Genomic DNA, 18,139 nt, shown 5'->3' with positions numbered 1-18,139 from the left:
GCTTCATCTTGCGATGTTTTAGGGCATTATGGTATTCAAATATGTGTTCTAGCATGTGTAACCAATCTAAAAATTCTTTAGGTTACATCTTCATTTCAAACTCAAGAATCTCTATCTTTGGATTGAATATCCTAGGTTAAAGTTAGTTTCTTAGTAGATAGTCTCTTTCTTATTGTGGGTGAGGTAGGGTGCTATCAGTAGAATCACTGTTATTTTTATGGTATAAATTAGCCTCTCATTCATCTTCTTTGTTCCTTCTTCCTTACCTCTTTATCTCCTTTCTCTTTTCTTTTATATGCAAGTATATTGTAGTTGAATGATCTGTTGCCATATCTCCTCTATAAGGGCATCTCTTGGGTTAACATTAGTAATTGTTGCAATGTTGATGTTAGCTTTAACTTCTTCTAACAGTGCTTAATGATGATGACCTGCCATAGCTCTGATACCAATTTGATATTAGGAATTGATGATTGAAATGTTGAAATATTGAAGATTAATAGCAATTAGAAAAACTCACAAAGAAGACAACTTACAATAATTCGAACAATGGCAAAATATGATTATTGGATTAAAAACGATAAAAGTTCACCACCAAAACTTCATAATAAGGGATACAGAAATACTATTCTAAGAATTCTAATCAAGGATATAGAACAATAAAAATTCACCACTCTTGGAAATCTACCTATGAGATACAAAACTTGAAGAACAATTTAAAAGATTTCTTAATGATAAAGAAAATTCTATTATGCCTTTTACCAAAGAATAATAGAAAATAAATAGGCTAGGAACATCATTTCAAGCATGGGAACTTTTAGATTGAATTTCTAGAGTCATGCCTAAAATCAAAGGATTTGCATATGAACCCATTTACTCCTACATATTATATAATAATGAATTTGATCATAATTCCATCCATCTTCATGCTTTTCTTTTCCAGCTAGTGTGAACACAATCTTTCTATTTTATCCCACCTTATTTTTGCATTTATTTAGTGAATTTGGACTAAAGATAGGTCCATCTTATTTTTTGATAAGTCCTCTTTAGTCTTAACCCAAGTTGTAAGATGTGTTGACACTCTAATGTCAAACACTTAAGTGGGAAGCAAAGTACATATATTTTGAGTTTATATTTGATATGCATTATTATTTATATATATTATACACTCTCAGTTAATAAAAAAATAACACCTCACAAAAAATTAATTTTCAAAATTTTAAATTCTAAAAATTGTATACTAGTTGAATGTCTTATTAGAGAGATAGGTTGGATTTTGCTTTGAATTTGAAGCATATGAAAACATTACTCATGACTTAACATATTTGCCCATGTATCCATATGCTTTTATTATGGGTCAAACAAACCTTTAAAGTAATCATCACGATGATTTTATTGTTAAGTTGATCTTATCATTCATTATTTAAAATTATTTTTATTGATTAATAATCGTTAATTCTTAAAAATTAAAAATTACTATATTTGGTATTTTTAAAATAAGATATTTTTTTATTTAAAAATATGAAAATAACCATGCATATTATAATAGTTACAAAGTTAATGATTTTAATGTTGTTTTAAAGATAATAATTTGTAATATATTAATAATAATTTATTTATTTTATAATAAAATATAAATGATTAAATTAATATATATTTATTAAAAGTTAAACTAATTTTCATAATATAAATTATGTAAAAAAATTTTGAATGTAAAAATAAAACTAATCTATTAAATTCATAATAAATAAAAACAAAAAGATTGCATTATATATAAAAATATTAAAAATAAAATACATATATATGTTGACATCAAATTTTGTCCGAAACATTTTTCAACATAAATTGACCCAGGGATCATTTGTGAACATCAGTCAAGACCATTTAGGAAGACCATTTACAACCTATAAAAAGCTCACAAATTAGCCCATTCAGAAACCCAAAGCCAACTCAGGTCAAATTCGATCAAATGAAGTCAAAATAGATAGAGCTTGGGTTAATTTCCAAAACTCAAAACTTAATTTGAATTAATATGGTTTAAAATTAAATTTGAAAAATTTTTAAAACGTTAAAAATTTTAATTACAATATGAAAAGTACAAAATTATCAAAATACCCTCATAGAGGTATTTTTGTAATTTGATCTTCTTGAGCTCAAAATTTTGTGAAACTTTTCAGATCTTAATTTCATAATATTTCATAATTTTTTGTACATTTGAGATCACAGCAATACCCGATAAGTGTGAAGTTACCAAAATACCTTTATAGGGATATTTTCGTAATTTAGTTTTTTTCAAGCTCAGATTTTCACAAAAACTTTTCAATTCTTCATTTCATGATATTTCATGATTTTTGGTGCATTAAAAATCATAATAATACTCTGAAAAGTGTGAAATTACAAAAATGCCCTTATAGCAGTATTTTGTAATTTAAAGGTATTTTGGTAATTTGGCTTTCTCAAGCTCAAATTTTCACAAAAATTTTCAAATCTCAATTTCATAAAATTTCATGATTTTTTTTTGTATTTTAAAATCCTGAAAATGAGCTTGGGAACATTGAATTCTAGAAAAATGGTCTAAATACTGAAAACTTTATACTAAGGGCAAAATGGTCTTTTTCATGGGTTTAGAAGCTAAAAATCCAACATTTGCAGTGAATAATGTGAACCATTGGATCTTCTTTGAATTTTGATCCAATGGTTAAAGTTTGTTCCTTGAAAAAAAAAAAGAAACTTTGGCCTTTAGATGCTGTTTCAACCAAGTGCCTACATTTATCAAGAAGAAAAGTTAGTTTTTTACAAGGAAAAAGTGGACAAACCAGTGAGATAGGGGCTGAGGGCATTGGTCACAAACAAATTCTAAAGGATTAGTAGCCAACCAAAGTAGCTATAGGGAAGTGGAAAAAGAAGAAAAAAAAAAGAAAAAACCTTAGAGCTTTGAGGAGGACGGCTAAGGAGCTTTAAAAAAAAAAGGGTCTGTTGAGCATGCCAAAAAAGGGGATAGCTAGTTTCTATTATAACAAAAAATGAAGTTTTAGAGCCAAAAAAAAAAAGAGTAGTGAGAAAGCAGCTACAGAAAAGAGAAGGAAAAGGCTTTAGAAAACAAAAAAGCTTACAACAAAAGGGGGAAAGTTTGCCAAAAAAAGTGGATTAGAAAGGTAGCTCTTCTATTTCCATTTTTTTTTGCTTTCATGCTTGTGAACATTGTCATATCCATTTGTATTCAATTAGTGTGTAATGAAAGGAAGTTTTTAAAACTAAAACACTCAAGAAAACCTCTTTTTTTAAACTAGTTTCATCATTTTCTATTGCATGGAAGTTGAAGGTTTCCTATGAACCCATTTGTATCTAATTATGTCAAAGGGTGTAGCTTTACCATTTACACATCTATTACTCTTTCTTTTGCATAACTTGTTGATAGAAATCTAAAGCTCCATACTTGTCGTTGGGTTTAACACATGTAAAGTTCTTATTCAAGCTTTTTGTTTTGCTTGGTGTTGGCACATTTCTTTTTTTTTTTTCCTTTGTCCTTCTTCCTATGTAGGTCTTTCATTAAAATGTTAGTTTTCACCAATTCGTATCTATTGATTGTTGTTGTATGTAGGCTATGTTAATTCATGAAGGTAAGGTTGTTGTCCTTCACTTATGTGTGCCATCTCTCCTACAAAAATCTCATACCATGTTGAGTTATCATTCATTCTATCGTATTTTACTGGGGTGAAGGAGTACCTTTTTAAAGACAAAAAAAAAATCAATGAAAGTTGGTGTCTAAAGCCTTAGGAACCATTGAAACCATTCAAGATAATAATAAGGCCTAGGCTAGTAGAGAACCTTTTCATTGTCAAACTATCTTATCCTTTGAATTGTCTAATCTAAGTTTTTTTTTTTGTCTTTTACATTCATTAACATGAAAAAACTTCTAGGCATGGAGTACAAGTTGACTTTGTTCCTATTAGGTGTTATGCATGCCTTGTATAATATATGTCCTTATTTATTTCTTACTTAGCAAAAGTTGAAATCTCATGTGTTGTGATAGGTTTAATATTTAAATTCTTTTATGTTAAAGTTAGTTTTATGCAACTTAATCTCACGTGTCATAAACTATTATTGTTATTATTTTGGATGCAATTTATTCGTACTCTTGCTTAAAAAAAGATAATAATAATAATAATAATAATAATAATAATAATAATAATAATAATAATAATAATAATAATAATAATGATGATGATGATGATGATGATGATGATGATAAAGATATTGCAAGAAAAAAGAAATATGTACGAAATATATAAGAATGTAAAAAATTCATTTTTTAAGAATTGTAAAAAAAACAAAATGAACTTGCTCCAAAAGTCTATCTAGATGTTGGAGACTTCTAGAGAAGTTTGTAAATTCTTAAAATTTAAACCCGAACCTACCCATAATCCCAAACTCGTCTTAAATTTCTAAAGAATTGCATGAAAACTTTCTATGAAATAATTTGTTCTTGAATACTGCTTAGATGTTGGGGTATTTAAGAAATTTTATTTCATTAAGAATTTTCATACGTTTCCACAACTCAAATTAAATTCGTTTTATTAAAACAAAAATTATAAAAATAATAAATAATAATAATAATAAGACAAGATTTTAAATATAAAAAGATGCACTCAAACTCTACCTAGATGTTGAAGAGCCCAAGTGATCTTTTTATATTTGAAAACTCGATTCTTAAATTCGCATTTGATCATCATTTATATATGTTTCATTTTAATGTCCCCATTTATGATGCATATAGATATATATATATATATATATATATATGTTAGCTCTAGTAATGGATGTTAAATATTAATTTTATTATTTTTTGTTTTGTACTACATAAAAAGATTTCTTAATTTTTTTTTTTTAGTTTTGAACAAATAAAATTAAAATAGCATTCCCTGAAATATAATTGATAGGTAATTTGCCTAGATGTTGGAGAGTCACTAATAATTATCATTTACCAAAAGTGTTATATTATTATTTTTAGAAAGAATGTTATGATAAATTTTAAAATAGAAAGACTATCTTCAAATTCTACTTTTATGTTGAAAATTTTAAAGGTATTTTTTTAATTTGAAGATTTTCATAACATTCTTAAATAATGATTTTTTTGAAACTAATTTTGTTACTTACAAAGAAACGGAATTGTAATTAAATTTTATATAAAAGCCATTTTTATCCAAAATTACAAATAGCGCATAATTAATTGGTATCAATTTTATGGGCATTGTGGAGGTGCTAATCCTTTCCTACACCTAACCGACACTCGAACCCAATTTGTTTTTGTAGACCAAAACCATTTTTTTAATAAAGTTCTAAATTTGTTTTATTAAAAAGATAAACTTTTAGGAGGCCGATCACACCCTAAAAATGATTTATGATGACTCCCTATTTTTTTTACGATTTTTAAATATTTTACGTTAGTGATCGAGTCCCTAGACTGGCACGTTACAATAGCTTGGTGACTCCACTATGGACTTTTAAGAGTAAGGCCATAATTTTTAATTATGCACTTTAATAATTGCTAGATTTAGTTAGTTTTATTTGATATTTAATTTAATTCCTTTTATTTTAATTTTTCCAAAAAATATATACAAGTTAATAAATAAAATAAAGTGTATGTTAGTTATTATTTTGTTTTGATTTTGTGCTTGGTTTATTTATGATATTTTGATTAATATGTCACTTTACACACTTTTGCATATGCACTTACATATATGAGCTATAAACCTGAGCTTTATTCATTTTATGAGAAAGTAAAGTAGTTACGCTCTCGTGAAGTGATAATGTCTGCATTTGTTAGCAAAATACTTCAACTCAAATTAAATCACTTCTGTTAGTAGCCTGTAATGGATGAGGATTGGAGAGCTTTACTACTCTATAATGGATGATGATGTGAGAAATAGTTTAGGAACTTTTAGACATATAAATCCTAGCCCAGCATATAGTGAGCCATAGGAAGCTTGCCTAAGCTAGAGCCCTGTTGACCTTTTTATAAAAATAACCCAAATATGTATTAAAATTAAAAAAAAAGAAATAGATAATAAAATAAAAACATTTTCTTTAAAAAAATAAATTTTCTCTTAACATGTAGTTTATTCATTTTGTGGTCATCCAAAATTTGTATTTTCAAAAAATGTTTTAAAATAAAATGAAGAAATTTTTTAGCATTATCCAAAAAAAAAAGTTTTAAAAAAAGTTTTTCTTAAATTTTTCGTTTATTTGCCAAATAAAAATTAATGAAAAAGAGAAAAATCTTTGAATCCAGTTATTCTGTATGATAAGAAAAATGTGTGTTCTTAAACTTTTCCTTTTTTTTAAAAAAAAAAAGAATTTTAAATTTGAATTTTTCACATTTTCATTTGATCTTTTACATACATTTTTATCATGTTTGAAAAAAAAGAAACCCAATCCTATGCATCTTAATAGATACGACATGCATCACATTTCAAGCATAATAATAAAATGATATATGCATTCCATGCACATTTTAATAGATAGTGCATGCACTCCATTTCATTACATATTTTAAGATAGTGTTAGTTTCATTAGGTTGACTTAACATAAGCATTGCATTCCATGTAGACATGTCTCGTGCACTTGATAAGTTCATGCATTCCATACAAGTATGTTGCATTAGTCATAGGAATATATTTCATGACTTATGTAGTATGTCATTACATTTCATTCACTAGGATTCATGGATGGTAGGGTTTTATAGAACATGTATTGCATTTCATATCCCATCATTTCTGCAACATAACATTACATTCATTGCATACAAATTTATGCATGAAAATTTTGCCATTTGGGGCCTATACATGTGAAAATCTGTTTGCCTTAGGTATATTTGCATTTCATGACATTTTTTTTAATCTTCATGTATTCATAATGACACCGGAGTGTCTGCACATCATACAAGTTGGGCTAAGACTAAGGCAAACTTATCCAAAAATAAAATGCGCCTATATTTGGTCCAAATCCATTAAATAAATGTAAAAATAAGGTGGGCTAGAATAGAGAGATTGTGTTCACACTAGTTGGAAAAAAAGACCATGAATATGGATAGGATTATGGTTAGATTCATTATTATATAATCTGTAAGAGTAAATGAGTTCACATGCAAACCCTTTCATTTTAGGCATAATTTTAGCAATGTAATCTGAAAGTTTCCATGCTTTGAGGAATGTTCCTAGCCTATATATTTTCTATTATTCTTTGGTAAAAGGTAGAATAGAATTTTTCTTTATCCTTAAGCAATCTTTTAGATTATTCTTCAAGTTCTATATCTTTTAGGTAGATTTCCTAGAGTGGTGAACTTCTATTGTTCTGTATCCTTAATTAGAATTTTTAAGATGATTTTTTTGTATCCTTTAGTTTCTAGTTGTGATGGTGAACTTTTATCCCAGTTAATCCAATAATCATATTCTACCATTATTCAAATCCTTGTGAGTTGTTTTCTTTGTGATTTTTTTGTTTGCAATTAATCTTCACATCTCAAACATCAATTCCCAATGTCAAATTGGTATCAAAGCTATGGCAAGTCATCGTCATTAAGTACCAGCAAAAGAGGTTGAAGCCAACATCGATATTGTAGCAACTACTAATGTTTACCCATGAGATGCCTTCATAGAGAAGATGTGGTAATAGATCCTTCAACTACAACATTAGCTACATATACAAGAAGAAAAAGAAGAGATGAGGGGGACAACGAAAGAGGAATGAAAAAGGTGAAAGAGAAACCAAATCATACTTGAAAATAACAACAATTCTGATGATAACACCTTATCTCAGCCACAACAAGTTAGAAACTATCTATACAGAAACCAACTTCAACCTAGCATATTCAATCCAAAGATAGAGATTCCTAAGTTCAAGGGGGAGATGCAACCTAAAGAATTCTTAAATTGACGACACAAGGTGGAACACATATTTGAATACTATGATGCCCTTAAACATCACAAAATAAAGCTAGTGGCCATCAAACTTAAAAGGCATGCATTTTTTGGTTGGGAAAATTTAAAGAAACAAAGGGAAAGAGAAGGTAGGAGAAAAATTCCAACTTGGGAGAAGATGAAAAGAGAGTTGAAGAGAAAATATCTCTTAGAAAACTTTCAATAAAATATTTTCCTTAGGCTTCATAACTTGAAACAAAGAGATCTTCCAGTGGAAAAGTATACAACTAGTTTGACTACCTCATGTTAAAAAGCAAATTGGTGTAACAGGAGGAGTAAACTATTACCTGGTGTCTTAGAGGATTGAAGATTGAGATAGCTAATATGGTGTAGCTACAACCTTATTGGACTTTCAATAATGTATGCAAGCTTACCCTTAAGGTGGAGAGACAACAAAAAAAGACCTGTGGTAGCAACTTGAGATTTGGGTCCTGAAAAGGCAAGCCTCAGTCTAGTGAACAAATGAAAAGATGTTTTAAATGTCAAGGGCTTGAACATATTGCCTCAGAATGCCCTAATAGGAAGATTATGGCTCTAGTAAAGGAATACTTGAAGGAAAATAAAGAGGAGTTAGCTAAAGAGGAGAAATAGGCAACCTATGGCAATTGTGGAGCATCCTTAGTCATACAATGTAGCTTGGGTACTATACCTACTAAGGAAGAAGATTGATTGCATAAAAACATGTTTCACACTCAATGTACTACCCATGGGAAGGTATGTAATGTTATAATTAATAGTGAAAGTTTTAAAAATATTGTTTCTATATTCATGGTGCAGAAATTAGGCCTCAAAGCAGTGGATCACCCCTAACCATATAAGCTATCTTGGCTATAGAAAGAGAATGAAATCAAGGTTAACAAGAGGTGTTTGGTTCTTTTTTCCATAGGAAAACAATACAAAGATAACATGTAATGTGATGTAGCTCCAATGGATGCTTGCCATTTATTGCTTGGAGGACCTTGGCATTATGATAGAAGGGTTATTTATGATGGTTATTGCAACACTTACGCATTTGTGAAGGATGGATACAAAATCATCTTAGGCCCTACCAAGCCTATGGTGATGTCAAACCAACCAAATAAGAAGGAAGTAGCTTACTTACCAAGGCCAATTACAGAAAGAAAATTAAGATGAGTAGTACTATTTATGCACTGGTGTTGATTGAGGAGAATAAAGATAGTGAAGAGTCTCTTATAGTGATACAACCATTATTGGTAAAATTTCAAGATGTTGTTCAGGAGAAGTTACTAGCTGGTTTACCACTAATGAAGAACATTCAACACTGTATAGAACTTATCCCAAAAGTTATTCTACCCAACAAGGCAAAAATTTTCTTAAAGAGTTATGTAGGAAAGAAACTGAAACAATGGGAACTTGTTTTACTACAAGTGGAGTTTGCTTACAACCATTCACTAAGTCCAACCATTAGTTGTAGTACTTTTAAAATTGTTCTTGGTAAGAATGCAATTTATCATTTGGATTTAATTCAACTTTATACTAACTAGCATTCTAATGGAGATGTAAAAAAAAGAGCTAAGAGTATCAAAATATTTTATGAACAAGTTCAAAATAAAATTTTGTAGAAAAATGAGAAATATAAAAGGGTAATAATCATGCATTGAAGACATGTGAAGTTCAAATAACATGATTTGGCGTGGATTAACTTGCTAAAAGAGAGATTTTCTCTAGGAAAGTTTGGCAAATTACAACCTAAAGCAGATAGTCCATTTAGAATTCTCCAATGTATTGGGGAAAATACCTACAAGATAGACTTTCTCAATACTTATGGAGTATCTTCCACCTTTAATATTGTTGCTTTATCACCCTACCATAGCGAAAATACTTGTTAGACTCGAGGACAAGTCTTTTCCAATAAGAAGAAATTGACACTAGAGTGTCTGCACATCATACAACTTAGACTAAGACTAAGGCAGACTTAACCAAAAATAAGATAGGCTATTCTTAGTCTAAATCCACTAAATAAATACAAAAATAAGGTGGGCTGGAATAGGAAGATTCTGTTCACACTAGCTAGAAAAAAAAGAGCATGAATATGGATAGGATTATGGTCAAATTCATTAATATATGATCTATAAGAGCAAATGAGTTCACATGCAAATCCCTTGATTTTAGGCATAATTCTAGCAATGCAATTTGAAAGTTCATATACTTTAGGGATGTTCCTAGCCTATATATTTTCTATTATTCTTTGGTAAAAGGCATAATATAGTTTTTCTTTATCCTTAATTAATATTTTAGATTGCTTTTCAAGTTTTATATCTCTAGGTAGATTTCTTATAGTGGTGAACTTCAATTGTTCTGTATCCTTGATTAGAATACTTAGGGTGGTGTTTCTATATTCCTTAGTTTTTAGTCTTGGTGATGAACTTTTATCCCTTTAATCCAATAATCGTATTCTACCGTTATTCAAATCCTTGTGAGTTGTTTCTTTTATGAGTTTTTTTCTGTTTTCAATAAATCTCCACATCTCAAACATCAATTCCCAACATCATATAAACATGCACTTTATGTCATATAAGTTAAAAATTATTTTCATGGTATTCATTAAATAAGGGTAATAATATAAAATTTTTAGCCTAAGTCCTAAAATAAAATGTCTATCTTGGTGAAATTTAGAATGGTGAAAATGGGAGATCAATTGGAAGCAAGGATTAGTGCATTGAAGTTGAATTAATAGGGATTTTGGCTTGAGTTTCAAGCATGAAATAATAGATGGCTCAATTAATATAAATGGTTAAAGGTAGTGATGGGGTTGAGTTTGTTGTTGTTCAAAAATCATTATCACTTTTGATTCCATAAAATCAAAATTAACTAACTCCTATTGGTTCTAGCATTTTTTTCAAGCATATTAAGGCATTAAGTGACTCAAACAGTGATCAAAGTTTGGGTAAACTTAAAAAATAAATGAGTGAATTGGCCACATAAATAATTGAACTCAAAAGTCTAATTTCCAAGATAAAGGCACCTAGTTTCAAACAACCCTCACCAACTATATTGAGTTCAAACCCACACTTAAATCCTTTTCATGATTGTTTTCAACCTTCTTTCCTAGCACCTAGGATTTAGCCTTCAAACTGTATGCAAGCTTCAAGAATTCCACACTTGAATTCATTTCCATCACCTTACATTTCATAACCACTTGTTTAGCATGCTATCCTATCACCACCTTATGAACCTAATTTTTGACCCAAAGTTTCTCAATTCACTTCAAGGCCAACTATACCATAATTTTTTTAGAAAAGCAAACCAACCATAGAATAGAAAAACTCTCGCAACACTAAAAAAAAACCCATATCGATCCAATACCCATGTTTTACGTAGAGTTATACCCACTTCTCCAAAAAGGTTACCTCATTGCCCTTGTCCCTATTAAATCCTTTAAACTACCTTTTCCTAAATGGTATGACGTAATGCTCGATGTGAATACCATTTTGGTGTCACAAGCCATTCTCTTGAAGACTGCATGGCTTTAAAACATAAAGTACAAAGATTGATAAAAGTTGAATATTTGGGTTTTGATGTTAAAATGAAGCCAATTATTTACAGGAATTCTTCATTGATCCATGTTGAGATAGCAAGTAGTGCTATAGGTGATAGTTAAATTGGCCAAGATGATGAATATAAAAAAAAAGCCTTAAAGCAAAGGGTTATCCTTACAAGTGGTCATAGTCCAATTCTATTGGATTTCTTAAACAAGGAAAGGGGAAGTAAAAGCTAGTCTAGCACTTTTTGGCCCTTATCTTAAGATTGTGCTTGACAGATAAACTTGAAACTTTTAGGAATAAGGGAAAACTTTTAAATTTTCTATGAATAGACGTCTTTGTTTATGTTTCATTTTTAATAATTATGTGCTTAAAGGAGTCCATGAAAAATAATGATGATTGCAAATATGCTTACACCATACTTTTGAGGCAAAAAATGTCTTTAAGTAACCCAACTTGAATACAAGAGAGATTTAAGCTTATTCAATAATAATAAAATTTGATTTGCATATCATGTATCATTTGTTTGAATTCATTGTTTTCCATGCTAGTGAAGGACAAAAGTAGTAATTGTGTATATACTTTTGTTAAACCTTCAGAGCAAAAAGATATTTTTTAAAGTTTTAATAATAGAATTTATGTCATGCATTTCTAACTTTTGGTAATTAATTAAAGGTTCAAGGATAATGCACCCTAAGAAATAAGAACAGTTAAATCTATGCACTTACAACACTTAAGCCTATACCTAAATTATGGAAAATGAAAATGCAACTCAAATAGATAGAATGGAAAAGGCCCAAAGAGAGATTAGGGAAATAGTTATAGAAATACAATATAATATGGATAGACAATTGGCAAAATTAAGACAAATGTTAGCATATTGGACAAAAGGAAAAGGAATCATTAAAACACACGGGGTAAGGCAGGAAACAATAGTTGAAGTGCCATTATGTCCACATAGGTTCACACATCCATATGTTCGAGACCTTTATATGTCACAAGCATTTCCAATAACTCATCAACCTTATATGAATACTTCTGCTAAGTTGCCTCCAGTTCAAATAAATGCCAACCCTAAGCCTACTCCTTATGACTCCATTGATGTGCCTAATTTGGATGATCTAAAAGAATAAGAGCAACTAAAAAGGGTGTCAGATCCATTAAGATATATGGTGATGAAAGACAAATATAATCTATTGGAAAAGAGATTGAAGGCAATTGAACGCCATGGTATATATGAGAGTGTTGATGCCAATAAGCTTAGTCTAGTGCTTGATCTTGTTATTTTGTCAAAATTTAAAGCTCTAAATTTTGAGAAGTATGATGGAATGAAATGCCCTTTAACACACATCACCGTATGTTGTTGAAAGATGATAGGCCACACTTATGATGATAAGTTGTTAATCCATTACTTTTAAGATAGTCTCACTGAATCTATAACAAGGTGCTATGCCCAGCTAGATAGATGTAAGTTTTGCTTATGGAATGATTTGGCTAGGCCATTCATAGCATAATACAAGTATGTAGAAAACATGGCACCAGATAGGTTGTCCTTACAAAATATAAAGAAAAAGGCAACCGAAACTTTCAAGGAATATGCATATAGATGGAAAGATATAGCAACCCAAGTACAACCACCTCTGTCAGAGTAAAAATCCCTATTCTATTTTTCAATTCCCTAAATACTCCCTATTATGAAAAAATGATTTAAAATATTTCTAAAGACTTTGCTGACATGGTGATTGCCTAAGAAATGATAGAAAATGCAATCAAGAATGGCATGATTAAGTTGAATGACGCAAATGATGTTGAAAAGGGAAATACAATGAAAAAGAATGAAAGAGAAGTGTAAACAATCACACTTGAGGGGCATCTACCCAAAATTTCATCCCATGTAGTTTTTATCCTTTTTATCAACCCCACTTCTCAATCATAAGCAGTATCTCTCAAATACCATCTTTTTGCCAACCAAGCTAGTATCTAAGTTTTCTGGTAAGTCCTCATCCCCAAATGACTATCATGATCTTGTCCTTACATTTAACTTACCACCCGACTAATAAAAAATAAAAAAAAAAGGGAAATGACCAAAAGAAACTTTCAATCCCTATTTCTCACCTTTTGTCTTTGCTAATAGAAGGCTAATACCTAACTCCTGTGCTTTTGAAAATAACATCTAATCCGTCAACAATGAGTTATGATCTTAATGGTAAGTACGATTATCATATGAGGGTAATTGGCCATTCAACTGAAAAATGAAAACAGCTAGGGGTGAGTAATCGATCGGTTCGATCGATTCGATTTGAAACAAAATAATAATCGACTTAACCAACTTTCATTTAATAAATAACCGAACTGACTAAATATTATTAAATAACCGACCATAATCGAACAGACCAAAATCGGTTCGGTTTGATCTGTTCGGTTAAATAACTAATTTTGTTATCATTTTTCTTCCTATTATGAATAATTATTTAACCAAAAATTCAAACTCAAGTATCATTCAAACTAAATGACTAAAGAATTTAATAATTTCAACAATATTTTACAAGAAAAAAAATAAAAAAAAATATTTATCTCGATTTTTTTTTACTTTTACTTAATGGCAAGTCAGTTAATTCGGTCAGTTCAATTATCAATTTTAAAAACCAAAAATTGACCGAATTAACCAATTTAACTGATTTAAAAAATTGATTATAACTAAAATTGAATAAACAAAATTGATTCAACTGAATTTACTCGATTTCAGTCGATCTAGTCAATTCAAACCAACTTTTGCTCACCCCTATAGATAACTAAAGGAAAAGGTTGAAGATCTTATCAAGAGTGGTATTCTGACTTCAAATTCAGTTGCAAAATGTGAAGAGTTGAAATGTGAAAAAAGGTTTTGAGTATTGAAAGATCAAGATAAGATGATTTTCTTTTAAACCTTTAACCTTTTGTGTACGACATGTGCATGGCGTCCTTAGGAGTTATTTGAATTAATCTTGTTGAACTTTATTTTGGAATAAATGAATGCTTTTCAATTTTTCTATGAAATTTTATTCCTATACATTTGTTTGAATAAAAGTCTCACATAATTAATTTTTAAAATCATAAAACAAAAAGCACTTTGCCAAAAAAAAAAGGAGAAAATCAGAAAAATGATTCACAATAAAGTCCTATATAAACAGTTTTGAAGATTAAATAAAAAATAAGTCTTTTCAAAGGAAAATATATAATTTTTTTAATGGTGAGAATCTCGAAGTAATTGGTGATTACTATATAAAAAAAATCTCATCAATACCTTTACATTTTTCCTTGATCACTGCTATGTTTCAATCCTTTTGAATAATTTTACTCACCAATCCTAATCTTTTAAAGAGGCATAAATTTCCACTAATGAACCTTGTCATCATTTGATATATTGAAACTATAATATTTTCTTAGGCAATGAACAAAAGAGGTCAATTTTGAAAACTCAATTTGAATTTTAAAAACAAAGCAAGATATTCTTCCAAAATTTTTAATTGGTAATCCAATGTGTATCAAATCTTGCCAATATAGTTAAACCATCCAAATTCCTTCGATAATATAGACACGAAAAATGCTTGAACTTTTTTTTCTAAGTAACCATTGTTTCATGTATTAAGGCATAATGACTAAAAGAAGTAAACTTTCTTCTTGCCTAAGACAATTTGTTTCATACTTTAATACCTTTTTCCCTCATTTTACAAAATTGCCAGACAATTTGGAACAAAAATGGGCCTTTTTGGGAATTATGCAATCAAGTTTTGGACATCCCATATAACCTAATAAGAACCATGAGTAGGGAAATAAGATGGGGCATCAAGCACGCCAAAATGATTGATGGTTGTAAAAAAAACAAAAAAATGATGAAAATGAAAATAAAAACAAATAAAAGCTTTTTATCTATTTTTTCAAACACATTACTTTTCTAGCTAAGTGATCATGTTTAAAATAATGAATGGCTGACTTTCTCTATCCTTTGCTTATAAAAAAATTATCCACTTACTACTTATTTAAGGTTATTAAATTTATTGTTCCCAAAATGAACTCTAGCCAATGATCTCTTTTGACATTGGGGGGCAAAACAAAAATATCTTCAAAAGCCCAACTTCAAGGGACGTGTCTGATACTGATACCATCTTTGATTGCTAAAGATAAAGTCAAAAAATAAAAATAAAAAAAATGAAAAAAGAAAATATATACCTCAGAAATGAGAGTCCAAAGCAAAAAGTGAATGTGGCTTTAGTTGGAATCCCAAGAATTCAAGAAAGTTAATTGCTAAAGATGAAGTCAAATGTTTTAGAAAAATTATCTCTTTTATGAGCCTAAGAGTAATCCTTGCAACCCATATCAAGCCTTACTTAAAATATTCCCACTAGTGAAAAGATTGAATTGTTGATTAACACCATCCCCAAGCATTTCAAATAGTAATCATCAATTTTTTAGATATTCGAAAGTCATGATTTTTCAACTTTTCTCATTGATTATGAAAACACTTTTATGTGAGGCAATTTTGTGATCACTTTTGAAAAGTTTAGAGATTATTTAAGCATTTTGTATAGAATCCTGAGACCATTATTGGTAAAAAATGGACATTGAAAACTTGAAAAAAGATCTTTCCAAAAAAAAAACAAAAAAAAAATTGTATTTGCATCAATTACATGTGTATCATCAAAAAAAACATTTGATCTGCATGTTGCAAAAACAAAAAGAATTTTTGCATTCACATCACTTGCAAAAGATATTTGATTTGCATGCTACAAAAACAAAAAAGTTATTCGTATTTGCATCATTTGCATTTGCACTTGTCTATGCATCTTAGCAAAAGCATTCACCAATTGCACCATAAGAAAGACATTTCTATTTACATCATGGCATCTATATCTTAGAAAAAGTATTTGTAGGAACATTTATATAAAAGAAACATTGGCATTTACATTGTGAAAAAGTCACCTCTATTTGCTTCAAGCATTCATATTTTGGCATTTGCATTGACATTTGCATTCGCATCGACATTTACATTTGCATCATTTAATGGAAATAGACATTTGTATCATGATTATATTTGTCAACTTTGTTAATATTAGAAATAGAAAAAAGGAAAAAAAAGGCAAAAATAGAGAATGAAGTCTATCATGGAAGGATAAAAAAAAAAAATAATTTGACAAGAGACGAAAATGTCAAAAAAGTTTGAAAAGTTGAAAAAAAATAATCTACAAAAAAAAAAAAGAGGTTGAAAAATAAGATATGATACAAGATTAAACTTAAATCCAATTAAGTTGGCACCCAGACATATTTGTACGACCTCTAGGTACAATCTTTAAGACCTCAAGATAAAATATCTTAAATTTTTAAAGTTTCAATACTTCTAATATACGATGAGCATTCCAAAGATTTTAAGATCTTTAAGACTTTCAGGCATGATCTCTAAGACCTTCAGGCATGATCTTTAAAACCTCCGAACATAATTTTTAAGACCTTTTGGCACAATTTCTAAGACCTCAGGGCATAATTTCTAAGACCTATTGGCATAATTTCTAAGACCTCTAGGCATGATCTCTAAGATCTCTGGGCATAATTTCTAAAACCTTCAAGCACAATCTCTATGACCTCAAGGCATAATTTGTAAAACCTTGGGGTATAATTTTTAAGACCTCTGCACATAATTTCTAAAACCTTCAGGCAAAATCTCTAAAACTTTACGGCACAATCTTTAAGACCTTCAAATAAAACATTTTAAATTTTCAAATTTTCAACACCTTTAATATATGAGGAACACTCAAAGATGTTGAAATTTGTAAAAGCTCCAAGCGTAATCTCTAAGTCTTCTAAGTAGGATTCATAAGTTTTTCAATCTAAATCTATTTTAATTTCGAGATTTATAAGGCCTTTGGACGTAATCTTTAAGTTTTTTGGATAGGATTCATAAGTCTCCCGAGCTTAATTTATTTTAATTTCGAGATTTGTAAGACTTTTGGGCATGATCTCTTGTCTTATTTTCAAAAGTTATTAAGTTTTTGTTTGAATTTGTTTTCAAATGGTTAAGTTTAGTAATTCATAAAAACAAAAAATAAAAACAAAACAACAAAATAAAAACAAACAACAAAGCAAAAACAAAAATAAAAAACAAAAAAAAAATAAAAAGGGGAGAGGATGAGGGGAACAAAGGTTTTTTTTTCACCCAGAAGCATCATCTGAACAAATTTGTCATCAATGTCTTTGCATTATTTTTTGTCTTCAGAAACATGCAAAGAAGGATAGTTGTAGACATTGAATTTTGTTTAGAATAATTTTTTGACATAATTGACCCGGGACTCATTTGTAAACATGGGCTAAGACCGTTTAGGATGACCATTTACAAACCATAAAGAGCCCGAAAATTTGCCCATTTAAGAACCCAAAACTAACTCGAGTCAAATTGATCAAATAAAATCAAAATTACACATAACTTGGTCAAAATGGATAGAGCTAGGGTTAATTCTCAAAACTTAAAATCTAATTGGAATTAATGTGATTTAAAATTAAATTTGAGGATATTTTAAAATCTAAAAATTTTTATTACACCCTTGAAAGTATAAAATTACCAAAATACCTTTATATGGGTATTTTCGTAATTTTACCTTCTCGAGCTCAAAATTTAATGCAAATTTTCAT

The sequence above is a fragment of the Durio zibethinus genome, chromosome 28, assembly GCF_047325235.1.
Source record: "Durio zibethinus cultivar Kanyao isolate XHJ-2024 chromosome 28, ASM4732523v1, whole genome shotgun sequence".
NCBI classification, from domain to species: domain Eukaryota; kingdom Viridiplantae; phylum Streptophyta; class Magnoliopsida; order Malvales; family Malvaceae; genus Durio; species Durio zibethinus.
This window is presented reverse-complemented; position numbering follows the sequence as displayed.